This window comes from Nerophis lumbriciformis, unplaced genomic scaffold (genome assembly GCF_033978685.3).
Source record: "Nerophis lumbriciformis unplaced genomic scaffold, RoL_Nlum_v2.1 HiC_scaffold_51, whole genome shotgun sequence".
NCBI classification, from domain to species: Eukaryota; Metazoa; Chordata; class Actinopteri; order Syngnathiformes; family Syngnathidae; genus Nerophis; species Nerophis lumbriciformis.
Genome location: NW_027316593.1, coordinates 257,501 through 270,000, shown reverse-complemented (window position 1 = coordinate 270,000; position 12,500 = coordinate 257,501).

The window sequence follows — 12,500 nt, the reverse complement described above, 5'->3', positions numbered from 1 at the left end:
TTGTCCCTCTCCTCGCTGGAAGTCCAAAAAAAAAGGCGTAAATTTGACTAAGTGCCTAGGAGGATGTCCCTTTAAGAAGGCTGACCTGCTATGGTTCTCCACCCGGGTGCGGAAAGCAAAATTAGTCCCTCTCCTCGCTGGAAGTCCAAAAAAAAGGCGTGAATTTGACTAAGTGCCTAGGAGGATGTCCCTTTAAGAAGGCTGACCTGCTATGGTTCTCCACCTGGGTCAGGAAAGCAAAATTGTCCCTCTCCTCGCTGGAAGTCCAAAAAAAGGTGTAAATTTGACTAAGTGCCTAGGAGGATGTCCCTTTAAGAAGGCCGACGTGCTATGGTTCTCCACCTGGGTCTGGAACGCCAAATTAGTCCCTCTCCTCGCTGGAAGTCCAAAAAAAAGGCGGAAATTTGACTAAGTGCCTAGGAGGATGTCCCTTTAAGAAGGCTGACCTGCTATGGTTCTCCACCCGGGTACGGAAAGCAAAATTAGTCCCTCTCCTCGCTGGAAGTCCAAAAAAAAGGCGTGAATTTGACTAAGTGTCTAGGAGCATTTCCCTTTAAGAAGGCCGACGTGCTATGGTTCTCCACCTGGGTACGGAACGCCAAATTAGTCCCTCTCCTAGCTGGAAGTCCAAAAAAAAGGCGTGAATTTGACTAAGTGTCTAGGAGCATTTCCCTTTAAGAAGGCCGACGTGCTATGGTTCTCCACCTGGGTACGGAACGCCAAATTAGTCCCTCTCCTAGCTGGAAGTAGTCAAAAAAAGGCGGAAATTTGACTAAGTGTCATTATTTTAGAGTACCAGGCCTCTATAGAAAAGTTTGGTTTTTTGTCTATGTGTCATCATTTTAGAGTACCAGGCCTCTATAGAAAAGTTTGGTTTTTTGTCTATGTGTCATCATTTTAGAGTACCAGGCCTCTATAGAAAAGTTTGGTAAATTTGACTAAGTGTCTAGGAGCATTTCCCTTTAAGAAGGCCGACCTGCTATGGTTCTCCACCCGGGTACGGAAAGCAAAATTAGTCCCTCTCCTCGCTGGAAGTCCAAAAAAAAAAGGCGTGAATTTGACTAAGTGCCTAGGAGCATTTCCCTTTAAGAAGGCCGACGTGCTATGGTTCTCCACCTGGGTCAGGAAAGCAAAATTGTCCCTCTCCTCGCTGGAAGTCCAAAAAAAAGGCGTGAATTTGACTAAGTGCCTAGGAGCATTTCCCTTTAAGAAGGCCGACGTGCTATGGTTCTCCACCTGGGTCAGGAAAGCAAAATTGTCCCTCTCCTCGCTGGAAGTCCAAAAAAAAGGCGTAAATTTGACTAAGTGCCTAGGAGGATGTCCCTTTAAGAAGGCCGACGTGCTATGGTTCTCCACCTGGGTCAGGAAAGCAAAATTGTCCCTCTCCTCGCTGGAAGTCCAAAAAAAAGGCGGAAATTTGACTAAGTGCCTAGGAGGATGTCCCTTTAAGAAGGCCGACGTGCTATGGTTCTCCACCCGGGTCCGGAACTCAAAATTAGTCCCTCTCCTAGTTGGAAGTCATCAAAAAAAGGCGGAAATTTGACTAAGTGCCATCATTTTAGAGTACCAGGACTATAGTGGGGGAATTGGAGCCCTCTGGTGGACACTCGCTGCAAATGCACCCTGAATTAAAGACATTATTTCCAGTTCTTTTGGGGCCCTATTTTCAGGCGTAAATTTGACTAAGTGTCTAGGGGCATGTCCCTTTAAGAAGGCCGACCTGCTATGGTTCTCCACCTGGGTCTGGAACGCCAAATTAGTCCCTCTCCTCGCTGGAAGTCCAAAAAAAAGGCGTGAATTTGACTAAGTGCCTAGGAGCATTTCCCTTTAAGAAGGCCGACGTGCTATGGTTCTCCACCTGGGTCAGGAAAGCAAAATTGTCCCTCTCCTCGCTGGAAGTCCAAAAAAAAAGGCGTGAATTTGACTAAGTGCCTAGGAGGATGTCCCTTTAAGAAGGCCGACGTGCTATGGTTCTCCACCTGGGTCAGGAAAGCAAAATTGTCCCTCTCCTCGCTGGAAGTCCAAAAAAAAGGCGTGAATTTGACTAAGTGCCTAGGAGCATTTCCCTTTAAGAAGGCCGACGTGCTATGGTTCTCCACCTGGGTCAGGAAAGCAAAATTGTCCCTCTCCTCGCTGGAAGTCCAAAAAAAAGGCGTGAATTTGACTAAGTGCCTAGGAGGATGTCCCTTTAAGAAGGCCGACCTGCTATGGTTCTCCACCCGGGTCCGGAACTCAAAATTAGTCCCTCTCCTCGCTGGAAGTCAAAAAAAAAGGCGGAAATTTGACTAAGTGCCATCATTTTAGAGTACCAGGCCTCTATAGAAAAGTTTGGTTTTTTGTCTATGTGTCATCATTTTAGAGTACCAGGGCTATATAGAAAAGTTTGGTAAATTTGACTAAGTGTCTAGGAGCATTTCCCTTTAAGAAGGCCGACCTGCTATGGTTCTCCACCTGGGTCTGGAACTCAAAATTAGTCCCTCTCCTCGCTGGAAGTCCAAAAAAAAGGCGTAAATTTGACTAAGTGCCTAGGAGGATGTCCCTTTAAGAAGGCCGACGTGCTATGGTTCTCCACCTGGGTCAGGAAAGCAAAATTGTCCCTCTCCTCGCTGGAAGTCCAAAAAAAAGGCGTGAATTTGACTAAGTGCCTAGGAGCATTTCCCTTTAAGAAGGCCGACGTGCTATGGTTCTCCACCTGGGTCAGGAAAGCAAAATTGTCCCTCTCCTCGCTGGAAGTCCAAAAAAAAGGCGTGAATTTGACTAAGTGCCTAGGAGCATTTCCCTTTAAGAAGGCCGACGTGCTATGGTTCTCCACCTGGGTCAGGAAAGCAAAATTGTCCCTCTCCTCGCTGGAAGTCCAAAAAAAAGGCGTGAATTTGACTAAGTGCCTAGGAGGATGTCCCTTTAAGAAGGCCGACGTGCTATGGTTCTCCACCTGGGTCAGGAAAGCAAAATTGTCCCTCTCCTCGCTGGAAGTCCAAAAAAAAGGCGTGAATTTGACTAAGTGCCTAGGAGCATTTCCCTTTAAGAAGGCCGACGTGCTATGGTTCTCCACCTGGGTCAGGAAAGCAAAATTGTCCCTCTCCTCGCTGGAAGTCCAAAAAAAAGGCGTGAATTTGACTAAGTGCCTAGGAGCATTTCCCTTTAAGAAGGCCGACGTGCTATGGTTCTCCACCTGGGTCAGGAAAGCAAAATTGTCCCTCTCCTCGCTGGAAGTCCAAAAAAAAGGCGTGAATTTGACTAAGTGCCTAGGAGGATGTCCCTTTAAGAAGGCCGACGTGCTATGGTTCTCCACCTGGGTCAGGAAAGCAAAATTGTCCCTCTCCTCGCTGGAAGTCCAAAAAAAAGGCGTGAATTTGACTAAGTGCCTAGGAGCATTTCCCTTTAAGAAGGCCGACGTGCTATGGTTCTCCACCTGGGTCAGGAAAGCAAAATTGTCCCTCTCCTCGCTGGAAGTCCAAAAAAAAGGCGTGAATTTGACTAAGTGCCTAGGAGCATTTCCCTTTAAGAAGGCCGACGTGCTATGGTTCTCCACCTGGGTCAGGAAAGCAAAATTGTCCCTCTCCTCGCTGGAAGTCCAAAAAAAAGGCGTGAATTTGACTAAGTGCCTAGGAGGATGTCCCTTTAAGAAGGCCGACGTGCTATGGTTCTCCACCTGGGTCAGGAAAGCAAAATTGTCCCTCTCCTCGCTGGAAGTCCAAAAAAAAGGCGTGAATTTGACTAAGTGCCTAGGAGGATGTCCCTTTAAGAAGGCCGACGTGCTATGGTTCTCCACCTGGGTCAGGAAAGCAAAATTGTCCCTCTCCTCGCTGGAAGTCCAAAAAAAAGGCGTGAATTTGACTAAGTGCCTAGGAGCATTTCCCTTTAAGAAGGCCGACGTGCTATGGTTCTCCACCTGGGTCAGGAAAGCAAAATTGTCCCTCTCCTCGCTGGAAGTCCAAAAAAAAGGCGTGAATTTGACTAAGTGCCTAGGAGGATGTCCCTTTAAGAAGGCCGACCTGCTATGGTTCTCCACCCGGGTCCGGAACTCAAAATTAGTCCCTCTCCTCGCTGGAAGTCAAAAAAAAAGGCGGAAATTTGACTAAGTGCCATCATTTTAGAGTACCAGGCCTCTATAGAAAAGTTTGGTTTTTTGTCTATGTGTCATCATTTTAGAGTACCAGGGCTATATAGAAAAGTTTGGTAAATTTGACTAAGTGTCTAGGAGCATTTCCCTTTAAGAAGGCCGACCTGCTATGGTTCTCCACCTGGGTCTGGAACTCAAAATTAGTCCCTCTCCTCGCTGGAAGTCCAAAAAAAAGGCGTAAATTTGACTAAGTGCCTAGGAGGATGTCCCTTTAAGAAGGCCGACGTGCTATGGTTCTCCACCTGGGTCAGGAAAGCAAAATTGTCCCTCTCCTCGCTGGAAGTCCAAAAAAAAGGCGTGAATTTGACTAAGTGCCTAGGAGCATTTCCCTTTAAGAAGGCCGACGTGCTATGGTTCTCCACCTGGGTCAGGAACGCAAAATTGTCCCTCTCCTCGCTGGAAGTCCAAAAAAAAGGCGTGAATTTGACTAAGTGCCATCATTTTAGAGTACCAGGACTATAGCTGGGGAATTGGAGCCCTCTGGTGGACACTCGCTGCAAATGCACCCTGAATTAAACACATTATTTCCAGTTCTTTTGGTGTTCCCGGGGAATGAGAGGCCTTTTGTGGGCCAGAAAGAGTGGGGGACCCTTGGAGCCCCTATTTTCAGACAGTTTGGCTTATTTCGGTGACGCCGGGGCGTCCATCAGGTCTTCCCGGGGAATGAGAGGCCTTTTGTGGCCATATGTCAACAAAAGAGTGGGGAAATGGAGCCCTCCGGTGGACTCCCGCTGCAAATGCACCCCCCAAATTAAATACATTAATTCCAGGCCTTTTGGGGCCCTATATTCAGACGGTGTGGAGCCCTCCAGTGGACTCCCGCCTCCAATGCACCCCCATAATTATAGACATCACCCCCCAAATTAAACACATTATTTCCAGTTCTTTTGGGCCCCTATTTTCAGCCGGTTTGGCGTATTTCCTTGACGCCGGGGAGTCCTACAGGTGTTCCCGGGGAATGAGAGGCCTTTTGTGGGCCAGAAAGAGTGGGGAACCCTTGGAGCCCCTATTTTCAGACAGTTTGGCTTATTTCGGTGACGCCGGGGCGTCCATCAGGTCTTCCCGGGGAATGAGAGGCCTTTTGTGGCCATATGTCAACAAAAGAGTGGGGAAATGGAGCCCTCCGGTGGACTCCCGCTGCAAATGCACCCCCCAAATTAAATACATTAATTCCAGGCCTTTTGGGGCCCTATATTCAGACGGTGTGGAGCCCTCCAGTGGACTCCCGCCTCCAATGCACCCCCATAATTATAGACATCACCCCCCAAATTAAACACATTATTTCCAGTTATTTTGGGGCCCTATTTTCAGACAGTTTGGCGTATCTCCTTGACGCCGGGGAGTCCTACAGGTGTTCCCGGGGAATGAGAGGCCTTTTGTGGGCCAGAAAGAGTGGGGAACCCTTGGAGCCCCTATTTTCAGACAGTTTGGCTTATTTCGGTGACGCCGGGGCGTCCATCAGGTCTTCCCGGGGAATGAGAGGCCTTTTGTGGCCATATGTCAACAAAAGAGTGGGGAAATGGAGCCCTCCGGTGGACTCCCGCTGCAAATGCACCCCCCAAATTAAATACATTAATTCCAGGCCTTTTGGGGCCCTATATTCAGACGGTGTGGAGCCCTCCAGTGGACTCCCGCCTCCAATGCACCCCCATAATTATAGACATCACCCCCCAAATTAAACACATTATTTCCAGTTCTTTTGGGCCCCTATTTTCAGACGGTTTGGCGTATTTCCTTGACGCCGGGGAGTCCTACAGGTGTTCCCGGGGAATGAGAGGCCTTTTGTGGGCCAGAAATAGTGGGGAACACTTGGAGCCCCTATTTTCAGACAGTTTGCCGTATTTCGGTGACGCCGGGGCGTCCATCAGGTCTTCCCGGGGAATGTGAGGCCTTTCGTGGGCCATATTTTCAGACAGAAAAAAAAGAAAAGTAACCCTTACACTACAAAGGACAGCGGGGAAACGCCCCCCAGCAAAGTCACAGGGGAAGTGGGGTAGACAAGTGGAGAGTGTCTGGGGAAAAGTCCACAAAATGATCAAAAATCACACACAGGTACGAGTGCCACAAGTCCCGCCGCGTCCCACCCGAGTCCGAGGTGCCCCCCACATGCCCAAAACGCACCCAGCAAAGGCGCACTGTGATTGGGAAGAAAAGTTGGGAAAGTGGGCAAAAGTCCCGAATTTGATCCATAATTATACCCAGGTTTGAGTCCCACAAGTCCCGCCGCATTCCACCAGTGTTCCGGGGTGCCTGACATGTCCACGACGCACCCAGCAAAGGCGCACTGTGATTGGGAAGAAAAGTTGGGAAAGTGGGCAAAAGTCCGGAAAATGACCAAAAACCACACCCAGGTTAGAGCCCCACACGTCCTGCAGTCGCACCCGAGTCCTGGGATGCCCAACATGTCCAAAAAAATCAAAAAAAGCCCAAAAAATCAAAAAAATCCCCGGGCCGTATCTTGGACGCCGGCGTACCGCGTTCGGCCCTCGTGCCGTAGTTTGGCGACCGATTGTAAAAATTTGCCGCGACCGGCTAGTTTTTTTCCTTGGAGTAAATAGAGAGTAGATCCAGCAGAAAATATGCACTATAAACAAAGAGAGGGGGTTTGGAGGGGGGCAAAAACGCCCTCTTGGAACTTTTGCAGCAGCACACATCAAACTAGCGGGGAGAAGGCATGCATAGCAAAAGGCCACGAAATGATCCAAAATCACACCCAGGTTCGAGTCCCACAAGTCCCGCCGCGTTCCACCAGGGTTCCGGGGTGCCTGACATGTCCACGACGCACCCAGCAAAGGCGCACTGTGATTGGGAAGAAAAGTTGGGAAAGTGGGCAAAAGTCCCGAATTTTATCCAAAATTATACCCAGGTTCGAGTCCCACAAGTCCCGCCGCGTTCCACCAGTGTCTCGGGGTGCCTACAATGTCCACAACGCACCCAGCAAAGGCATCACACCCAGGTTCGAGTCCCACAAGTCCCGCCGCGTTCCACCAGGGTTCCGGGGTGCCTGACATGTCCACGACGCACCCAGCAAAGGTGCACTGTGATTGGGAAGAAAAGTTGGGAAAGTGGGCAAAAGTCCCGAATTTGGTCCAAAATCACACCCAGGTTCGAGTCCCACAAGTCCCGCCGCGTTCCACCAGGGTTCCGGGGTGCCTACAATGTCCACGACGCACCCAGCAAAGGCGCACTGTGATTGGGAAGAAAAGTTGGGAAAGTGGGCAAAAGTCCCGAATTTGGTCCAAAATCACACCCAGGTTCGAGTCCCACAAGTCCCGCCGCGTTCCACCAGGGTCTCGGGGTGCCTACAATGTCCACAACTTACCCAGCAAAGGCGCACTGTGATTGGGAAGAAAAGTTGGGAAAGTGGGCAAAAGTCCCGAATTTGGTCCAAAATCACACCCAGGTTCGAGTCCCACAAGTCCCGCCGCGTTCCACCAGGGTTCCGGGGTGCCTACAATGTCCACAACGCACCCAGCAAAGGCGCACTGTGATTGGGAAGAAAAGTTGGGAAAGTGGGCAAAAGTCCCGAATTTGGTCCAAAATCACACCCAGGTTCGAGTCCCACAAGTCCCGCCGCGTTCCACCAGTGTCTCGGGGTGCCTACAATGTCCACAACGCACCCAGCAAAGGTGCACTGTGATTGGGAAGAAAAGTTGGGAAAGTGGGCAAAAGTCCCGAATTTGGTCCAAAATCACACCCAGGTTCGAGTCCCACAAGTCCCGCCGCGTTCCACCAGTGTCTCGGGGTGCCTACAATGTCCACAACGCACCCAGCAAAGGCGCACTGTGATTGGGAAGAAAAGTTGGGAAAGTGGGCAAAAGTCCCGAATTTGGTCCAAAATCACACCCAGGTTCGAGTCCCACAAGTCCCGCCGCGTTCCACCAGGGTCTCGGGGTGCCTACAATGTCCACAACTTACCCAGCAAAGGCGCACTGTGATTGGGAAGAAAAGTTGGGAAAGTGGGCAAAAGTCCCGAATTTGGTCCAAAATCACACCCAGGTTCGAGTCCCACAAGTCCCGCCGCGTTCCACCGGTGTCCCGGGGGTGCCTGGCATGTCCACAACTTACCCAGCAAAGGCGCACTGTGATTGGGAAGAAAAGTTGGGAAAGTGGGCAAAAGTCCCGAATTTGGTCCAAAATCACACCCAGGTTCGAGTCCCACAAGTCCCGCCGCGTTCCACCAGGGTTCCGGGGTGCCTACAATGTCCACGACGCACCCAGCAAAGGCGCACTGTGATTGGGAAGAAAAGTTGGGAAAGTGGGCAAAAGTCCCGAATTTGGTCCAAAATCACACCCAGGTTCGAGTCCCACAAGTCCCGCCGCGTTCCACCAGTGTCTCGGGGTGCCTACAATGTCCACGACGCACCCAGCAAAGGCGCACTGTGATTGGGAAGAAAAGTTGGGAAAGTGGGCAAAAGTCCCGAATTTGGTCCAAAATCACACCCAGGTTCGAGTCCCACAAGTCCCGCCGCGTTCCACCAGGGTTCCGGGGTGCCTACAATGTCCACAACGCACCCAGCAAAGGCGCACTGTGATTGGGAAGAAAAGTTGGGAAAGTGGGCAAAAGTCCCGAATTTGGTCCAAAATCACACCCAGGTTCGAGTCCCACAAGTCCCGCCGCGTTCCACCAGGGTTCCGGGGTGCCTACAATGTCCACAACGCACCCAGCAAAGGCGCACTGTGATTGGGAAGAAAAGTTGGGAAAGTGGGCAAAAGTCCCGAATTTGGTCCAAAATCACACCCAGGTTCGAGTCCCACAAGTCCCGCCGCGTTCCACCAGGGTTCCGGGGTGCCTACAATGTCCACAACGCACCCAGCAAAGGCGCACTGTGATTGGGAAGAAAAGTTGGGAAAGTGGGCAAAAGTCCCGAATTTGGTCCAAAATCACACCCAGGTTCGAGTCCCACAAGTCCCGCCGCGTTCCACCAGTGTCTCGGGGTGCCTACAATGTCCACGACGCACCCAGCAAAGGCGCACTGTGATTGGGAAGAAAAGTTGGGAAAGTGGGCAAAAGTCCCGAATTTGGTCCAAAATCACACCCAGGTTCGAGTCCCACAAGTCCCGCCGCGTTCCACCAGGGTTCCGGGGTGCCTACAATGTCCACAACGCACCCAGCAAAGGCGCACTGTGATTGGGAAGAAAAGTTGGGAAAGTGGGCAAAAGTCCCGAATTTGGTCCAAAATCACACCCAGGTTCGAGTCCCACAAGTCCCGCCGCGTTCCACCAGGGTTCCGGGGTGCCTACAATGTCCACAACGCACCCAGCAAAGGCGCACTGTGATTGGGAAGAAAAGTTGGGAAAGTGGGCAAAAGTCCCGAATTCGGTCCAAAATCACACCCAGGTTCGAGTCCCACAAGTCCCGCCGCGTTCCACCAGGGTTCCGGGGTGCCTACAATGTCCACAACGCACCCAGCAAAGGCGCACTGTGATTGGGAAGAAAAGTTGGGAAAGTGGGCAAAAGTCCCGAATTTGGTCCAAAATCACACCCAGGTTCGAGTCCCACAAGTCCCGCCGCGTTCCACCAGGGTTCCGGGGTGCCTACAATGTCCACAACGCACCCAGCAAAGGCGCACTGTGATTGGGAAGAAAAGTTGGGAAAGTGGGCAAAAGTCCCGAATTTTATCCAAAATTATACCCAGGTTCGAGTCCCACAAGTCCCGCCGCGTTCCACCAGGGTTCCGGGGGTGCCTGGCATGTCCACAACTTACCCAGCAAAGGTGCACTGTGATTGGGAAGAAAAGTTGGGAAAGTGGGCAAAAGTCCCGAATTTGGTCCAAAATCACACCCAGGTTCGAGTCCCACAAGTCCCGCCGCGTTCCACCAGGGTTCCGGGGTGCCTACAATGTCCTCAACTTACCCAGCAAAGGCGCACTGTGAATGGGAAGAAAAGTTGGGAAAGTGGGCAAAAGTCCCGAATTTGGTCCAAAATCACACCCAGGTTCGAGTCCCACAAGTCCCGCCGCGTTCCACCAGGGTTCCGGGGTGCCTACAATGTCCACAACGCACCCAGCAAAGGCGCACTGTGATTGGGAAGAAAAGTTGGGAAAGTGGGCAAAAGTCCCGAATTTGATCCAAAATTATGCCCGGGTTGGAGTACCACGAGTCCGGCCGCGTTCCACCGGTGTCCCGGGGGTGCCTGCCATGTCCACAACTTACCCAGCAAAGGCGCACTGTGATTGGGAAGAAAAGTTGGGAAAGTGGGCAAAAGTCCCGAATTTGATCCAAAATTATGCCCGGGTTGGAGTACCACGAGTCCGGCCGCGTTCCACCGGTGTCCCGGGGGTGCCTGCCATGTCCACAACTTACCCAGCAAAGGCGCACTGTGATTGGGAAGAAAAGTTGGGAAAGTGGGCAAAAGTCCCGAATTTGATCCAAAATTATGCCCGGGTTGGAGTACCACGAGTCCGGCCGCGTTCCACCGGTGTCCCGGGGGTGCCTGCCATGTCCACAACTTACCCAGCAAAGGCGCACTGTGATTCAGAAGAAAAGTTGGGAAAGTGGGGGAAAAAAGGACCGGGAAATATCCAAAATTATGCCCGGGTTGGAGTACCACGAGTCCGGCCGCGTTCCACCGGTGTCCCGGGGGTGCCTGGCACGTCCACAACTTACCCAGCAAAGGCGCACTGTCAGTGGGGAAGACCAAACATGTCTCGGATTTTTTCCAAGTACCTTAACGAGAGAGGCTAAAAAGCACCTGTTTTTACCTTCTCTCGTTGTTGTACTTAGAAAAAAAACGAGAAAATAAAAAATCTGGGTTTTTTTCTAAGTACCTTAACGAGAGAGGCTAAAAAAAACCATTTTTTACCTTCTCTCGTTGTTGTACTTAGAAAAAAAACGAGAAAAAAATTTTTCCCCATTCATTTCAATGGGAGTTCATTTTTTTTTTGGGATTTTTTCTAAGTACCTTAACGAGAGAGGCTTAATTTTTCACCTACTTTTTACCTTCTCTCGATTTTTCGTTTTTTACCTGGTCGACCAAAACACCTCCATCTCGTTACTATGTGCACCATGTCTGACAGGCTGAAATCACAGGGAACGCGTCCGAGTCAAAGTGAGCTATTTTCGGACACAAATATGGTGTTTTTCCCCTCTATCCTCTGGTTCTTTTTTCAAACTGATCTTCCAGCATCTGAGCGACAGGGGCTCATGCAGACACCTGTGTCCGCCCGAGGGGCGCCTTCCCGGACACATATATGGTGCTTCCCCCCTCTTTACCCCGGTCCTTTTTCAAACTGATCTTCCAGCATCTGAGCGACAGGGGCTCATGCAGACACCTGTGTCCGCCCGAGGGGCGCCTTCCCGGACACATATATGGTGCTTCCCCCCTCTTTACCCCGGTCCTTTTTCAAACTGCTCTTCCAGCATCTGAGCGACAGGGGCTCATGCAGACACCTGTGTCCGCCCGAGGGGCGCCTTCCCGGACACATATATGGTGCTTTCCCCCTCTTTACCCCGGTCCTTTTTCAAACTGCTCTTCCAGCTTCTGAGCGACAGGGGCTCATGCAGACACCTGTGTCCGCCTAAGGGGCGCTATCTCGGACACATTTTCAACTTTTCCCGCATGAATGAAATCCTGGAACTGATTCCACCCAGGTACTTAGGACTTCCAGGGCTTGAGCGACAGGGGCTCTGTCCGGAGCGTGTGTCCGCCTAGGGGGCGCTGTCCCGGACACATTTTCAACTTTTCCCGCATGAATGAAATCCTGGAACTGATTCCACCCAGGTACTTAGGACTTCCAGGGCTTGAGCGACAGGGGCTCTGTCCGGAGCGTGTGTCCGCCTAGGGGGCGCTGTCTCGGACACATTTTCAACTTTTCCCGCATGAATGAAATCCTGGAACTGATTCCACCCAGGTACTTAGGACTTCCAGGGCTTGAGCGACAGGGGCTCTGTCCGGAGCGTGTGTCCGCCTAGGGGGCGCTGTCCCGGACACATTTTCAACTTTTCCCGCATGGATGAAATCCTGGAACTGATTCCACCCAGGTACTTAGGGCTTCCAGGGCTTGAGCGACAGGGGCTCTGTCCGGAGCGTGTGTCCGCCTAGGGGGCGCTGTCTCGGACACATTTTCAACTTTTCCCGCATGGATGAAATCCTGGAACTGATTCCACCCAGGTACTTAGGGCTTCCAGGGCTTGAGCGACAGGGGCTCTGTCCGGAGCGTGTGTCCGCCTAGAGGGCGCTGTCTCGGACACATTTTCAACTTTTCCCGCATGAATGAAATCCTGGAACTGATTCCACCCAGGTACTTAGGGCTTCCAGGGCTTGAGCGACAGGGGCTCTGTCCGGAGCGTGTGTCCGCCTAGAGGGCGCTGTCTCGGACACATTTTCAACTTTTCCCGCATGAATGAAATCCTGGAACTGATTCCACCCAGGTAC